The sequence below is a fragment of the Lactuca serriola genome, chromosome 6 (genome assembly GCF_051521515.1).
Source record: "Lactuca serriola cultivar US96UC23 chromosome 6, Lser_US96UC23_V15, whole genome shotgun sequence".
Classification (NCBI taxonomy): Eukaryota; Viridiplantae; Streptophyta; class Magnoliopsida; order Asterales; family Asteraceae; genus Lactuca; species Lactuca serriola.
This window is the reverse complement of record NC_136413.1, coordinates 27213358-27231725: the sequence shown is the minus strand read 5'-3', so window position 1 is coordinate 27231725 and position 18368 is coordinate 27213358. Positions and strand designations below refer to the sequence as shown.

At 37.0% G+C, this 18368-nt stretch overlaps 1 non-coding gene across 1 annotated transcript; it reads right to left on the bottom strand.

Annotated features, from left to right (window-relative positions):
* Positions 1 to 438: 438 nt before the first annotated feature.
* On the bottom strand, positions 439 to 545 carry LOC145060753 (small nucleolar RNA R71). The gene has a single exon (XR_013686937.1). It is a non-coding gene; the product is annotated as a small nucleolar RNA R71 (small nucleolar RNA).
* Between the last annotated feature and the right edge of the window lie 17823 nt (positions 546 to 18368).

Here is an 18368-nt window from a genome sequence, read left to right as displayed (position 1 = left end):
GCCTGAATTTGAAGAACACATGAGCGGACCCGAGAACGAGCCAAGGAACGAGATGGTAGCAATTGAAGAGATGTACATAGGATCTTACAAGAAGCGGATCCGAGAAGATATGGGTCCCAGTTTAGTCCAACCCGCAATACCTGCCACTGCCACATTCGAGTTGAAGGGGCACATATTGACTGCACTGAAGGATATCCCATTTTTTGGGAAAGATCATGAGGATGCTTTTAAGCATCTAGATGAAGTCAACGACATTGCGGATTACTTCAATGTCCCAAATGTCAACAGAGAAACACAGTCTTGCTTAGGATGCTTCCCATCACTTTCAAAGGAGCTGCTAAGGATTGGTTAAAGTCACTTCCATCGGGTACAATTACCACTTGGGCTCAAATGCGTGAGCAATTCCTGGACCAGTTTTGCTCGCCATCCAAGATAGCCAAACTCAAGAAGGAAATAGCCAACTTTGAGCAACAGCCGGGGGAGTCATTATACGAAGCATGGGAGCGGTACAAGGGCTTGCTCATAAATTTCCCTCAGCATGACCTAAATGTGCAACAAGAGATGTCGATCTTCTATGATGGGGTCAACGTTATGACGAGATAACTCCTTGATTCTCAAGGACCTTTGACAAAGAAAAATCCTAGGGAGGTTAAGGAGCTGATTGAAGAATTCACGAAGCACTCTCGCGAATACCACAACCCTAGGCAAGATGGAATCAAAAGCAGTGGAGGGGCTCAAAATGAAGAAATAGCAGCTGTGATGGCTATGCTGAATAATTTGGATCGAAGGATAACACAAATGGACCAGTCAATACATGCCATAAGAGTGGGTTGCGAGAGATGTAGTGGTCCACACTTGACCAAGGACTGCAATTTAGATGAGTTTGGGAACAGAAAAGCTCAAGTGTGCTACTCAAGTGGGGATAAGTTTGATGAGGACTGGAGGAAACCAAAGAAGGAGTGGCTGCCATATGAAGAGTATAAGAAACAAAAAGAAGAGAAGTATAGGCAGACAGGTCGAGGCTTTTATCAAAAGGAGTAGCCACCAGCCGAGAAGAAACCCGATCTAGAGACTATGTTGATGAAGTTTATGGAAGCTTCGGAAAAGAGACACGATGCCACTGATTCTGCTATTAATGAACAACAAAATTTAATTAAGAATCAGCAAGCCTCCATCCATAACCTTGAAGTTCAAGTTAGTCAACTAGCCACTCTAGTTCATGAGAAGTTATCCCCGAAAAATACCGAAACGAAGACCCAATCTCATGTAATGGCCATAGACACCGAACAAGAAGCCATCTCTGAGTTCGTAGAGGCATTGGAAGAAGAACTACAGCAGCCTGATCCAAAGATGAAGAAGACCAAGCTCGAAAATCATGAAGCTGCTGAGTTCCAGAATTCACGACGTGAACCTTATATGTTCATGACGTGGGCCCGACATGAACAGAAAAATTTTGTAGTTGGTTCGGTTTATCAGCCGCCTTTGCCTTTTCCTTCTCAAGCTACCCTTAGTCCACTGGAGAGAGAGCATAGAGAGTTTGTCAAGCATGTGAAGGGGATCCCAATTAATACTCCCTTTGTCGAGTCCTTATCCAAAACTTCCGAGCATCAAAAATTACTGCAAGATTTGATAGACACTTGCAAGCAATTAAAGAAGCAGTCTAAGGTGGTTCTAAGTGAGCAAATCTCAAAAGCTGTGTTGGGAGAGACGCCAGAGAAGATGGGGGACCCTGGACGCCTCACTCTTCCGTGTGAGTTTGGTAATAAATTGAAGGTTAATGCTTTAGCCGATTCTGGGGCTAGCATTAATTTGATGCCTTTTTCATTTTATAAAAAAATTGAAATTCAGAAGATGAAGGCTACAAAAATGACGATTCACATGGCGAACCGTTCGGTGACACAACCCCGGGGCATAGTGGAGGATATTTTGGTGAAAATTGGAAAATTTGTTTTTCCAATAGATTTTGTAGTAATGGATATGAAAGAAGATCCCGATGTTGCAATTATCCTTGGCCGTCCATTGCTTAACACTGCTGGAGCTTTGGTTGATATTCGTGAGTCTAAGCTCACCTTGAGAGTTGGAGATGAAAAAGAAGTTTTTGGGATAGAAGATGGCTTTCCAAAGGAACATGTTCAAGAAGAGGTGTTCACAATCAATGAAGATAATGAACTTGAAGAACTGGAAAAGCTTATGGAAGAAGAGATCAAGGCAGTTCATCAAGTCAAAAGAGCAAAACCTAGAGCATCTATTCTGTTTTTGGTTGAAGTCATAGCTTACAAGAGTCCACCTTCTTGGGTGAGCGAAGAGGAGGAGGAGATGACCAGTGATGAAGAGGAGGTCACTTCAAGAGTGACAAAGCCGGTGGTGAAAGAGGAGGAGGATGCGATGAAGTGCAAGGAAAGAACTAAAGGTACCAAACGCAAGCTTGAAGAAGAGGTGAAAGTTAAAAAAGAGAATTCAAAGAAGGCATACAAAAGGCGAGTTCAAGCTTACAAGTGGCGATTCAAGGAAAAAAAGATCCTAGTAGTGGATTCTTCCGAGGACTCAACGTAGGAGGCACGGAGTCTAGCTCAAGACTCCAAGAAAAAGAAGCGCTTCTCGGGAGGCAACCCGAGTTTGGTTTGCAAAATTTTTCTTTTTCTTTTTTCATTTTAGCTTTAAAAACTTAGATCATGTCATCCAACTCTATTAGAACATAATTAAGCCCTGAATGTAGGGACCTTAAATGGAAGTAGTAATAATTGAGAACTTAGTTTAAAGTCAAAATTGATTTTTCTTCCAGACTTTATTCACGGCGTGAATATTTAGCAATTCACGACGTGAATTGTGAATGAACTGGACACATAATCCATGATATGGCTTAGCCCATTAGACTAGCAAGCCCAAGATCAGTCCGTGAGTACATGGCCCAAACTTAATCCCAGACACAATTCACGACGTGAATCTTACAGAACTCACGACGTGAATTTTCAAAAGTACGGGACCACAGAATAAATCCCTACTAACCAATAAACCCTTCAATTGTTTATTGTTCACGAAGTGGAAGCAGAAATTGGTGCCCCCTTGGTCCCCATTGTTGCGATTTTTGCCGACAACTCTACTAATCTTCCTTGTGCTTACGTAATACTTCCAACAAAGGTAATAATTATTGGTTATTAAGTTTAATTTTTGCTCTAGTAGATGAACTTAGGGTTAGGGTTTGTTAATTGAGTGAAATGACGAAATTAATTCTTTACAGTTCGTAATAACCTTTGAATGTTCATGCTAAGTGTTTGGAAGTAGTATAGGAGTAAAACCCATTGAGATTTTGACTAGATTTACCCCTATTGTTACGATTCTGCCTTCTGGGATTACGGATTCACGACGTGAATCTTACAGGATTCACGACGTGAATTCTGGGGCTGAACAGAATTCATTTTTTTTTATGTCTAATTTGTGGAGTATTGTTTTGGCTGTGTTTTTTTTCCTTGTTTTTGCAGGAATGGCTCCAAGAAGAGAGGTTCCAGCTGGGGTTGCGGGTTTGCACCCGTTTTACAATTTTCCCGCAACAACGCCCCGTGATGTTTTGACCCGTTGGAACAACAGATTGGGGTGGCTTTACAACAAGGAAATTGCAGTTGCTCCAACAGTCAATTGGACAAGATTGAGGGAAGTAGGGCTCGTAGACCGGGTGGGCCCGTTTTTGACAAAGATATTCATTGGAGATGGGTATTCGTTTACCTGTTCTGGTTGGCAGAATCTGTTCCGGGTGCAAGAGCGGGTCTACAAGGAGTTTTGTGTCGAGTTTTTCGCAACGGTGACATTTCAGGAAATGGTTCAAGATCTACATTGGCCACAGGCGTTGGTATTTAGATTGGGGGTGAGTATCGGGAGTGCAGCCTGGTTGAGTTTGCTTCGAGAGTAGGACTGTATGATCGACAGGAGGCTATGACTCCCGAGTTTGGTAGGTTTTTGAGTGGGGATGCTAGGGGATATGTGGAGGGTATCACGGGGTATTCTTTCTGGCATAACATTGCCTCCGGGATGTTTAATTCCGGAGTATCTCCCGAGAGCAGTATTTTGTCCCTGATCCATCGCTTACTCCACCGGTTCATCACCTTTTCCATCAACCATAAGAGGCATGGAGACAAAGTGACTAAGCATAAATTATTCTTCTTATGGTGCATCTTACAACCTGGTGTCTGTTGCAACATCCTGTATTTTCTAGCCAGTTTTCTGGTCGGGTCTGCCGTGAGTTCGCGCCCTGGGAGCCCCATTTGTGGGGGGCATTTTGTTACCAGTTTGGCCCGCTCTTATCATTTGGTTGTTCCCGATATTACTAGATCCATGACGTGTGTGGACGAGCATGACTTTAGTATGGGATATTTGGAAACTATGCGGGTGGTTAGAAATTTTGGGTCGCATTGGGGCATAGTTCCATCAGATGTTGAGGGTGATGATGAGGATGATTAGTCGGCCGACCAACCTGCGCCAGAGCCAAGACCGAGGCGCAGGAACGTGAGAGGAAGGGGAGACCGCAGGCAGCCGATACACCCACCTGCTTCCATGGTTGGTGCGCCTTTTGGGAGTGATATGGCTGGTTACTTTGACCAGTTATCGTTGAGTGTGAATTGGATAGGCGGCACTATGGAGAATGTTGTCCGGCATCTTGGGGTGGGGCAGCCGCCTCATTTAGGGTATCATTACCCGATTTGCCCACGATGGTCGGAGTATGGTGGACGCGGAGGTGATGGAGATGGAACCAGTGGAGTACATGAGGATGAGGAGGACGATTGATCGTTATTTATCATTATTTTGTTTGATTTGTTTTTAGTTTGTTTTTATGGGATTGTAAGAACTACTTTGAGTATTATGTTACTTTTATTCTCCATTGTTGGTTGTTTCTCAGAAATTGCTAGGAGCGCCTTGAGAGGATAGCGAGTTATGAATGCGTATGTTTTTAGCCGGGAGTGTTTGACGCCGAGAGTCGAGACCCATATTTTCAAAATAAGTGTGGGGTGAGTCAAGAGAGTGGAGAGTCAGTGAAAGAGTCATAAACCGGTGACTTTAGAAGATTCTTAATACATTAAGACATTAGAAGAAGAATTGGCAATGGTTTTCTGACTGCCCGGTTTTCACGACGTGAACTTTTATTATTCACGTCGTGAGTCAGTTATCAGGAGGCTCTCAGAATACGCGTAGTTTCGATTTCACGTCGTGAATTGTCTCCCACTCAAGTCGTGAATATGATATTTTTACAATTTCAAGGCCCTTGACATTTTAGTCTTCTATGGGTTGATGATATTCTTCTTATCAATATATTCAAGATTAGTTTGGCTCATTTTTTATCACCATACAATGTGGCGTATGCTTTCCCACATTGGTCATTCTACTTTTGGAGATTTACACCACATTTGAAGACGATTGAAGGCTCGATTTCATGTTTTGCCGATACACTCCTTATTTTGCGAGTTCAAGATCCGAGTTTCTATTTTTGGAGGTCCATATTCAAGACGCACATTTTCTACACTTTTGAAGATGTTCACGCCACTATCCCAGGGGAGTCTGTTCCTTTTTCTCCCTTTTCTTTAATTTTGATTTATTTTTATGAATACAATGAGGGCATTGTATGAAATAAGTGTGGGGTAGGGGTAGAAAAAGTAAATTGCTAGATAATCATAGAATTTGATAGTAAAATATTGAAAATTTGAAAATTGAAATTTTTAATAATTGAATCTAGTAATAATAATTTGACTGTAGTTGCTAGTGTTATATGGGATGATCCGATAAAAGTTCAAATGTTTAGTTGAGCCAATATACGTTATAGTGCATTTGTGGCCTCCCTTATTTTAGTGAAATCATGGAACAAAAACATAACTCCGCTTGGTTTGAGGGATGCAATATGTTTAGCAGCCTTAATCTGAAATGTATCCAGGAAAATTATTATCATTAACCAATAAAGGGTGAGGTTGAGCGCCTCTGCTTAAGCATGTAGGTTTTGAGTGAAAAAGTAAGGTACATGTAAAAAAAAGAGAGAGAGAGAATTGCAAGAAAAGTTTGAAGAATTTTGGAGCAAATAAAGTGAAGATCAAAAGATCAAAATTCCAAGAAATTTCAAAAAGTTGAAGATACCAGAAATCAAAACAACAAAGGTGGTGAATTCAAAGAAATCAAAGATCAAATATCAAGGAAGTGAAGAATTCCAAAAGAGCTCCATAGTGGTATCAATGATTGTAATTCTAGATAATGTATGCTTAGGTTGCTCAACTAAAAATACCTTGAGGATAAAGAGGTTTTCGGCGGATGGATTCGGAGGGTTGCATAAAATGAGCATTGTTCAGAAAAAGTGGGCAAGTGTTTATGAAGATTGTGAGTATTTAAAGTATGGGGGGTACTTTAGGAAAATTTTAGACACAAATGCATGCGTTGAGGTCTTGGCATAATGGCTGAGCTGGAGTCGGATTGTTCTATGTGATATTAGTAATCAAGGGTTAAGTTTAAATTTGCTTGTGGACAAGCAAAGTCTAAGTGTGGGGTATTTTGATATTGCCATATTTATACCTATTTTTAGGCAATATTTGAGTACATTTTTATTAAAAAGTTGGTAATTGGTTTAGAATAATGGTACTTATGAGCTTAAATGTTATTTACAACAAAAAAGAAGACATTTTGAAGAAAAGGGACTAAAAGCGTTAAAGAAAGAAACTTTGGGAATTAAAAGATTAAAAGTGAAGAAAATCTGGAAAAAGATTATTCACGACGTGAGACTTAAAGAATTCACGACGTGAATAGTTGGTTCTAGAAGATATGTACGCAGGTGAAGGAATCCTTGACGGGCACGGTTATCTACAACTCACGACGTGAATAGTTGGTTCTAGAAGATATGTACGTGAGTGAAGGAATCGTTGACGGGCACGATTATCTACAACTCATGACGTGAATATGTTATTATTCACGACGTGAATTTATGGATATCAGCAACTATATAAATCTTTGACCATTACGAATAGAGACAACTTTGGCTGAAAAAGAGGAGTTCCAGAAGACGATTTTGAAGAGAGAAAAGTTCTGGGAAGAGGCTTTCAACACCAAAAAGAGTGAAGGCCCATAATTTAGTTTATTTTAGAACATGTTTTCTTTCAATTTAAGTTGTGTTGGTTTATTAGTTGTTAGGATGAGTAGCTGAATCTAGCTACTCTTGGTTAGCTAGATGGAGCTTCAACCTCTTGAATAGTTCAATGTTTATGGATTAAGTTTAGTTGGTAAAAATTGCTTGTGTTTGATTTGCATAACCTAGCATGCTATTGTTTGTTTCTCTAATTGCTTGATTGCATATTCTGTGTAGCTTAGTGACCACTAACTACATGAATTTTTTTACCTAATGATTTAGTGAACATTAAATTGTTAGAGCTAGGATTGACCAATCTTAGTTAGCAATTAGAATAAATAAACTTAGCTGTTCTAGAGAACGTGTATTGTGACCATAAGGAAGAAGTGGATTCAAACTAAACAAGAGTGTGTTTTTACTATTGAATTTGAATTAAAGTTCGTCTGATCTTGTAAAATCAGATAAAACCCCTTTTAAACTTGTTAATAATTAGGTTAATTTAATAGTAAGTAAATTAATTAGTAACACCGTTCCCTGTGATCGACACCCGACTTACCCAAACTATACTGTAATCTGACTAGGTACACTACCTATAAGTGCATAGTTAGTTTAAGTTTGTTAGGTTATAAATATTAAAATTAGTGGGTACTTTCGTGCACATCAGGCTAGCAGTGGATTCTCCACTTGTGGGCTTGATCAGGGAAGCCCAGGCAGAGGGTATGCGTCAAGAGAACTAGAAGTTGGAGAGGATTAGGGGTGAGAACACCCAGTTTGTGTAGGATAGCCGGGGATTATTGACCCGATGCGGTCGGGTGTGGGTTCCGATGTCTGGTGGGGTCAGACAAATGGTTATGGAAGAGGCTCATAAGTGTCATTTTTCTATTTACCCGGGAGCCACCAAGATGTACCGAGATTTGAGTCTGAGATACTGACGGCCGTGCATGAAGCGAGAAATCGCTTGGTACGTCGAGAGATGCTTGACCTGTAGGATGGTCAAGGCTGAGCATCAGAGGCCGCATGGCAAGCTGCAGCCTCTTGAAATTCCCATTTGGAAGTGGGAACATATCACAATGGATTTCATTACCAAGTTGCTGAGGACGGCGAAGGGATTTGATGCTATATGGGTCATCGTGGATCAATTGACCAAAAGTGCCCATTTCCTGGCCATACAAGAGAGCTCATCGACCAAGAATATGACAACCCAAAATTTCTAGCTTGTACAAACCATTCATTTCAATCAAAGTCAGACTCGTTTCTGCTAACTTTTAGCATTGTTTAGAGTATGTTTGAGCATTTTGAGCTTAGTACATCAAAGGAATCAGTGTTTGGAAGTGTCAGTTGAAGTTCTAAACTAGCTAGAAAACCGTAAACCTTCTCAAAAGAAGTTTACGGTCAAGACTTTAGAGCTTACGGTCATGGTGACCGTAAACTCCTCCCTACATAAATAATGTTGATCATTTCAACCATTCTTTTCACTTTTCAAGCCTTAGAACCGATTCTCTCTCAAGTATCATCCGACTTTTCTCTTGGATCTTCAAGATTGTAAGTATTTCTTCCCTTGATTGGTGGATATCCTTCAATATCTAGTGATTATACACGATTTCATCCATGAAATCTCTTCATTTTGATAGATCTTCAAGTGTTCTTCATTTCACCAAGAACACACACTAGTGTTCTTGGATCCTAATCACCCTTACAAGCTTCTAATAAGTAAGTACACTACCCTTAGCTTGTTATATACTTGAATCACTTGTTAAACACCTAGAAAACATCAAGAAACTCAAGAACAAAAGGTGTTTACGGTCTAATGCATCTTCATAAACCGTAAACCCTTATAAAGGGTGTTCTTATAGCCTTTACCCTTCCTAAGACTAAGCATGGTCCCTAGAATCTGATGCCTTTGATTGAAGCCCTTGAAAACCATCATTTGTGAAGGATTTGGTGAGTTTGCGGTTAGATCTCCTTAGACCATGAACTCCATGACCATGAGGTCATTAGACCGTGAATTCCATGACCATAAGGTCATTATACCATGAACCCAAGAACTGTAAACTCCAAGGACCGTGAACACTTGGACTGTGAACTCCCTAAGTCATGCTAATTGGATCGTAAACTCTATAGAGTGGCCATATACTCTAGTTATGCAATCATATGTGATTGTATGCCTTCAATCTAAGAGTTTTCTAGTCTATTAAGGTGTTATCCCTTATAATTAGTTGTTTATACACTAATCAAATACACATACATGTCATTATATGTTTATTAGGATCTTTGTGTGCTCAAGGTTTCACCTGACACTCTACATCCTATTTCCAAACATACTTCCGTATCACTCACTACAGGTGAGTTCATACCCGTTAATCTATCTTTTAAATGATTTTAGATGCTTTTATGGGGGGGGGGGGATACAAGTTGAAACATTTTAGTTATTATATCAATCACATGTGATTAATAACTATCAAATAAATGGATTTGCTATACTTTTAGCTGTTTTATCAAACAAACTACTTCAAAATGTTTATCAAACTCTTTTTCGTGCTAAACTCCTTATCAAACTTGTTCTTATATGCCAAACTGCTTTTAAATCATTCTATAAATTGACATCAAGTCATCATTATTTATTATTAAACTCTTCAAAGGTGTTACAAAACTTCTTTAAACTTATATATTGTCAAATGCATGTCTATATATGTATATAGTTATATAAGTAATGTTTAAAGGACTTAGGACTGATAACTCGCTTTATTTCCTTTTCCTCGTTTGGATGTGGCCTTAGGGTATCGGTTATTTGGCTGAATATCGTCTAAATATTAGTTATATATTATGTATACATATATAGATATAAAAGTACTATCAATCAGTTCAGTACCTTTGGGTAGCAAAGGCATACCTTCATTCCTTCAAACTACAGAAATTACTAGTAAACTATAATAGGTATAGTTTAGGAAGACACTACTCATTATTTCTAGTACAACGAAACATACAAGAGTCAGTTCATTTATGAGTCGATACAAACTTACTATTATGAGAAACTAAGAGGATATACTATATGAGAAACAGAACGAACATACTATATGAGAAACAGAACGAACATACTATATGAGAAACAGAACGAACATACTATATGAGAAACAAAGAGAACATACTACATACTAGACAGAGAGAACATACATTACACTAGTACATACAATACATATACAAGAATACTATAACATAAATGTGAGCCATAGTTTAAGGGCATGGCATCACCTATCATGGCTCGTTTTGTATCCAGAGTCTCCTAGAGGGAGAGCGTGAATTTGTGTATAGATCTATATTGGATTGACTATCCTACACCTTGTTGTTCGCTACAGTGGGACTTGCAAGTCTACGAGTGTCAAATGTCATTTCTTCCAACGTCTTTCATCGTCGTGTTATTAGTCGATAGTATGGTGCAATCATATCACATTATACCTTAAATAACAATTGGTTTAAGGTAGTTGGTATAGCAGTAGTTACTATAATACTACACTACAGTACTTTATTATTTCCCCATTGCATTCACTTTGTGATCTTCTCACATAAACGGTAACGTAAAACTATACTTTTGGTTAATGATAGCCGCACTTGGGAAAATATAAACTCTTACAAAAAACAAACATACAGAACATTTGATGCCTTGGTAGAAGGCTACGTTTAGTAGAAAATATAGGATTTTCTCGGAGATACAAACATTTACTACCAACATTTGCAAACATTTACATCAAACACTTACAAACATATTCATACAAAAAATCACACTAAAATGCTTATGAATTCACCAACTTTAAAGTTGATAAACTCTTTCAAAATAACTTGTATTCTCAGGTCACCAGTAGACAGGTATAGTCGACCAGGTTTTGAGAAGACGGAGCATGTTCAAGACTCGTCTTTTATTTTGATTACTTGTTTTGATGTCTTTTTACTATGAAAGAACACACTTGTATTAAATTATACTATTAATGCAATGGATGATGTTGTTGCTTGTTTACTATTTTGCATTGTTATGATACTGTACATGACGTCCTCCACCCCCGAACGTTTCTGCCGTTCCGGTTTTGGGGTGTGGCAGAGAAGTTGGACGACATGTAAGTCTACGAGATCGTTGCTCGCCACGGAGTTCCGGTCTCTATTGTGTCCGACCGGGATGTTAGATTCACCTCTCGTTTCTGGCAGAAGTTCCACGAGGAGCTGGGCATTTGACTACATTTTAGCACAACATATCATCCGCAAACCGTTGGCTAGAGCGAGCGGACTATACAGGTCCTCGAGGACATGTTAAGGGCATGTGTCATCGATTTTGGTGGGAGCTAGGATTCCCAACAACCCCTTTCATAGTTCGCCTACAACAACAACTATCATTCCAACATTGGTGCCCCACCTTTTAAGTTGTTGTACGGGCGGAGATGTCATACCCCGGTCTGTTGGAGTGAGGTGGGCCACAGGGTGATGGGTTGGACCGAGATAGTCTTACAAACTACCGAGATGATTCAACATATTAGACAGCAGTTGCACACCGCTTAGAGTAGACAGAAGAGCTATGCCGACCGTCACCGATCAGAGTTAGAGTTCTAGATCTGTGATATGGCACTCCTGAAGGTCTTGCCCTAGAAGGGTGTGATCCGCTTCAGGAAGAGGGGGAAATTGGGCCCCCGATACATTTGCCGTTTAGGATCATTGCCAGGGTTGGCAAGGTGGCATATAGACTATATCTTCCTAAGGAGCTCAGTCAGATCCACAACAAATTTCACGTTTCGCAGTTGCAAAAGTGCATCTTGGATGAGCAGGCAGTGGTATCATTGGATGACATTCAGGTTGATGAGTGAATGAACTATATGGAGAGGCCCGTGGCCATTCTGGAGAGGAAAGTGAAGATTATGCGGAACAAGGAGGTACCTTTAGTTAAGGTACAATGGGAGCACCGTAAAGGGTTTGAGTGGACATAGGAGCCGGAGGCTGAGATGCGGTAGCACTATCCGGAGATGTTTACCACAACAGACTTCGAGGACGATGTCTGGTTTAAGTGGGGGAGAATGGTAACGCCCTGACTCTTAGGTATTAGTTTTCAGCTTTATTCTTTCATATTGAAAAGTCTACTCAATGAGTTGGAGGCCCTGACTCGTCAAGTAGGAACGTGTTTGGACTGCAAACTAAAGTGACAACCTCGCCGAGTCGGAAGACACGACTCGACGAGTTGGAGCTGGAGGATGAAACCCTAATTTCCGAGGTTTTGCACCCTATTTAAAGGGTCATTAGCCTCCCTTATAGCCCATTGTGAGTCTAGGAACCCTAAATCGCCGTTTTATCTCCATACTTGTGTGTTTTAAGCATTGGAAGGTGGATCTTGGTGAGAGGAACTTGAAGATCAGGAATTTTGAGGCAAGGAACATGTGTGGATCTGAAGTCTACCCCAGTTTAGCATCATTTGAAGGTATCAAATCGTTACCTTGATCTTCTTCTAGCTAGATCCTTCTATATTTTAGTTTTAGGTCCATTTTGGTGTGTTGGTACTTATCTCGAGTGATGAACCAAGATCTGAGGTTGCAACTTCAGATCTAGGCTCATCTTGGTCCTTATAATCATAAAGTCTCAGTCTTTAGCAAGCTAGTGAGTTTCCCTTGCCTAGAATCTCTTCTTTAGCTTGATTTAAGTCATTATCACCTTGCATGTACGTGAAGTTTTCAAGTTTACGTAACAAGTATGTTGTAGGTGCTTAGATCTACGTTATGGAGCTTTGGAATGGCTTAAAAAGCATCTGAATGGAGAAAGAACTGAAGGGACTCGATGAGTTGCATGGTCAACTCGACGAGTCCGATGAAGAATGCCGTGCAAGGGTTTCTGCATGGACTCGGCGAGTCAGTATGAGGACTCGGCGAGTCAGCTAGGGTTTTCCTGACTTTTGGAACACGCATGAACTCGGCGAGTTGCATGGGAATCTCGACAAGTCAATGGGGGATTTCATGACTTCTCGAGTTCAGGAAGGACTCGACGAGTCGGTGAACTGCACTCGACGAGTCGTATAACATGGACTGTTGACCTTAACCATTGACTTAGACTTTGACCACAGGTTGACTAGTTGGTTTCTGGGGCATTTTGGGAAATTGGAAATTTATGGATATGGTTCTATGGTGAATAAAGGTGGTGGATTTTGTGGCGGTGATCCGAGAGTTTGAGCTTATCATTTCAGCGCGACAGTTGTGAGGTGAGTTATCTTCACTATATCAATTGGGTCTAAGGCACCAATACTGACCATTATCGGATTTGTATCCGGGTTTATTGCATGATATGCTTATAGATTTACATCCTGGTAGTTAGGATGGTGATATGCTTAGTGACCTGGTTAGGTTGGTATTCTGGTATATAGAATGATGTTATGTTAGTGACCAGTTAGGTCTGTATCCTGGTAATAGGATGTTGCTATGATTAGTGATCTGTTAGATCGGTTTGACTGTTATATATGCTAGCGTATGATATGTATGTGCATATGTTGTTGATTGGGGGTTGGTTTCAGGCGGTCTTGCTTTGTGCTGAAAGCCAACATACCCAGGGCGGTCCGAATAAACTGAAGGCCCTACAAAGGGGTTCAGTTATGCCGAAGGCCCAACGAGCAGTCCGGATAGGCTGTAGGCCCTGCGAGGCGGTCCAAACGTGTCGAAGGCTCGGAGAGCGGTCCAGATAGGCTGAAGGCCTGTGAGGTGGTCCAGTGAGGATAAAGGATCATTATGCATGCTGTTTGCTTATATGTTTAGAAGAGATGGTTATATCAGTATGACGTTGGTATTTTAGGGGTAACTCACTAAGCATTCGAGCTTACATTTATTGATTATTGTTTCAGGTGTTTCGGATGATCGCGGGAAGGCGAAGGCGTGACCGTACACTTCCTCGATTTATGATTATGATTTCTGGGAACTCTGATATGATAGTAATTTGAAAACGAATTGTAATAACCGGATGATTTTAAATGTTTTAAAAAATTCAAATTTGACATGATTTTTGTGGATGTTACAAAATCAACTATTAAGTTAACATTGAATCCAATTTTTCATGAATGAACCAAGCATTTTGAGAACGATTTACATTTTTTATAGAAAATTTTCAAATGGTGTTTTGAGAATGGTAAAGATTAGTTCTTCTAAATTGCAACTATTTTGACAAAATACTTAAGTTTTAAACATGAGTTTTTTGTCTAACAAAATGATATTAATTGTTTTTTTTTTGTAATAAAATGGAAAATAAATAATAATATTGAAGAGGGACGTTGAAAATATATATTATTTTCTATAGTCAATCTCATTATTTATTTATTTAGTTGGTTATTATGTGGATCTTTTTCTTTACAGGGTAGTTTGTGTAAACATCTATGTTCTTTTTTAAATCAGAACATGGAGTGATATTTGGCTGAGGGGTAAGTTTTGTCATATATGTAAATTTATTGGATTGCACCTCGTTCTCCGTATTCTTATGTATGTATAAGGTGCGAATCATATGATCCATGCGTTAGAGTCGGACTTGACTATATAATGAGGTTGATGCAGTGTTTTGTATTTCATTAGATCATTTTATACATTCTCTCATAGTGAACAACTCTCTCGTTCTTTTCTCTTTCACCTAACCTATATATAGATAATGGTGTCGTTCAATATTCATCAGTATAATTTGATGATGTTGTAGGATAGGATTAAGTGTTAGTTTTGAGAGTATAATATGTGATTTGTAGTGAGGTTTTTGTGTAAGTACCTGAAAACCTTATGGGTTTTTGTCCTTAAATGATTTAAGAATCATTGATGTTAGGAAAATTTGATTTCTATACTTTTAAATAGTAATGTAGGATAATGAGAGTTGTTCGATTAAGAAAAAAGTTGTGTGAAAAAGGGTAAGAAGTTTTTCTCTCCGTATATAGATCGCATTTGTAGCATGAAAGAAAAAAGTGAATATGAAGGAGAATAAGGTATCATAAACAACACTCGGAACAATAATTTAAAACGAGCAAGTATAATTACACTTCTAAGGGCATCTCCAACCCACCCCATACTCCATTTCTTCCCCCATTTCTCCCCGCATTCTTCTCTAACCCTACCCCATTTTCACCTTCATTTTTGGAGATATGAATAGTATTTCCCCATATATGGGGAATACTATTCATATCTCCAAAAATAGAGGTGAAGTTTGGTTGTCAATTTTAGTCCCTCTTATTTTTATTTTATACATTTCTAGTTTATTTTATCTACTAATTATAATTTAAATGCAATATTTAATATTTATAATATCATGTTGTATGCTAATTTATATTAATTAATCATAAATATAGAGTTTAATTAGTAGAGGGTTGACAATGTATATAAGTTATAAAAATGGAATATTCTAAAAATATACTTTTTGGGGTAAAAAATGGGATAGAAAATAGAGTAGGATTGGAGATGAAACACTCTTTACTCCATTTTTTTACTCCACTTATAGGAGAAAAAATGGAGATGAGTTGGAGATGGTCTAAGTTAATATATATATATATATATATATATATATATATATATATATATATATATATATATATATATTTACTTTTTATATGATTTTTGTGTATCAACGATTTAGAATTCAATTATACATTGAATGCTATTAACCATTTATATATTTTTGTTGAATAATTGTGTGTAAAATACTGTCAGGTTATTAGTGGCGGAGCTATATGGGATGGTGATGGTACTATAACATCCCCCAACAAATATTTTATATATGAAAACAAATTATTTGTAAGCATACTCTCTGTTATTGTATCCCTAACTAAAAAGATTATATATTGTTTTTAATGTCTGAAATAAGATAACTAAATAAAATATATCTTTTCTGATTGCTACAACAAGTGTAGAGAAAACAAATTGCAGAGTTGTATAAGTAATCAAATTTTTAAACGATTATCTAGTTACTTTTATTTTTAAGGATGTGTTTCTACAAGATCTTGAGGATAATATCATTTATCAATTTCAAGACATGACCACTAGACATAATTTATAAGAATGTGTTTCTACAAGATCTTGAGAACAATATCATTTATCAATTTCAAGACATGACGATTAGACAGATTAAATTGTAACTTTTGCTTAAATTATATTTTTTTGATTTACGACTTTAAATATTAAGAAATTATATAAACTACTATTTTAAATTTTGACAATGTTTGTACCCATATCAAAATTTTTGATTATGCGACTGCAAGTTATTAGTTTTCTTTATAATATGCTCGAATATTGTCTACATATGTACATATCCATCCTACAGTAATTGATTGTTGGCCAGTGTTGTTACTAATGGCGGAACCAAGAATTTTCGTTAGGGGTAAGACTATAATACCATACTTATTTTTTTGAATTTCATAGAAATGAACTTTTATTATTTTAATTTTATAGAAACTTATTTTTAGTTTTTCAGCCATTCAAGGTCAAAATACCATGCAACACCCAATTATATAGGATTTTGGTTCCATTCAAGTTAAAATTAAAAGGGGATTAAATGATATAATTTTACAAACAGATGAGTCGACTTTCAAAGAAATGTGTTTGAAATTTCAACTTAAGCAGTGATACTTTACATTTACTTCATATTTGGATTTTCAAGTCCAACAACTAATTCTTCTTATAGACACACACATGTAAGCATATTAGGAAACACTTTATTCAGAGTAACGAAGTCCTTTACATTTTCCTAGAAAGTTTATTTAACATGGCTAATTATAGAAGATCAAGTATTATCTCAAGTGAAATTCATGTATTATCTTGTATTGAATATTTTATTCGAAAGAGTCAAGTGCCTCAAGTTCTTTTTATTATTAATTCATGTAATTTTTGCTAGGACTATTTAACGTTCAAGGAGAATCTTAGTCCACTGCCAAATAGCAAAAAAAGCAACAATAAGAAATGAACTTCATTTAGGCATTCCCTCAAATACTTGATGTGCACAAATTTATTAAAAATCAAAGTTACTTGTTACTAGTATTGGAAATCGGATGAAAAAAGAAGACGAGGCAAAAAAAACTAGTACATACCTTTCGATTAATTATCAATTCAGCTTTTTGTTGACATTTGTATGGATCGATTTAAAATTATTAGGTTGCGGATGCCAATTTTGAACACAAACATTCTTGAATCTCTCCAAATTCATATTTGAAGTAGCATCATACGTTATCAAGGAGTAACATCTCATACTAACCTCAACATCATCCAAGAAAAATTATAGTTCTTGAAATCCAAGGGGTATCACAAGCTACCCCTGACTCTATGCTAGTTCCTTCATTGGTTATGTAAATCTAAAGAATTTAATTCAAAATTGTTATTTTGAAGAATATTTTTCCCAAAAAATATGCTAGTAATTTTTTTATGTTCAAAATGTTACAAATATAAACTATTCTTCATGGGTATAATAATTGACATAATAAATAATAATGTGATTAAAATTGTATGGTTAATCCTCTCGGAAGACAAGGCAATAACATTATATATATATATATATATATATATATATATATATATATATATATATATATATATATATATATATATATATATATATATATATATATATATATATATATATATATATATATATATATATATATATATAGTTCGGTTCCGATGAAAACTCAAAAAATGGTGAGAACTGCGAGCACAATTCTCCACCACCCATTTCGTCAAAAACACAAACGTCAAACCTAAATATTTGGTCGTGATATGTTTACATGCGACTCACGTCTATGATAACTAATACAAACTCAATGATTTAATCACATGCGGCGAACGTCGATGGACCGTAATTTAAGTGAGTTTAATTATTTATTTTCATTTGTTTTTATTTTTTGTTAAAAAAATCAATTTTTTTAATTGATATATGCTCCGTTTTAACGTTTTTATTTTTTTTTTGTTTTTTTTTTTAAATTTATTATTATTATTATTATTATTGGTTTTTTTAATATCTTACTACACACTTAAAGGTACTAGTGTTTTTCTTTATTTTTATTTTTATTTTTTTCTTTATTTTTTGTTTTGATTTTTTGATTTGTTTTTATTTTAAACTAAATATCGGTTTGTTTTTTTAATGTTTAGCAATTATAAACCTTTTAATTAAGAAGAATTAAAGATCATAATATTTTTTATCCATACTTTTTTTGAATCATATTGTTTTTTAATCATAAAATTTTGAATCATACTATTTTGAATCAAATCATTTTTCAATCATATGATTTTAGATCAATAATATATTGGATTAAATATAG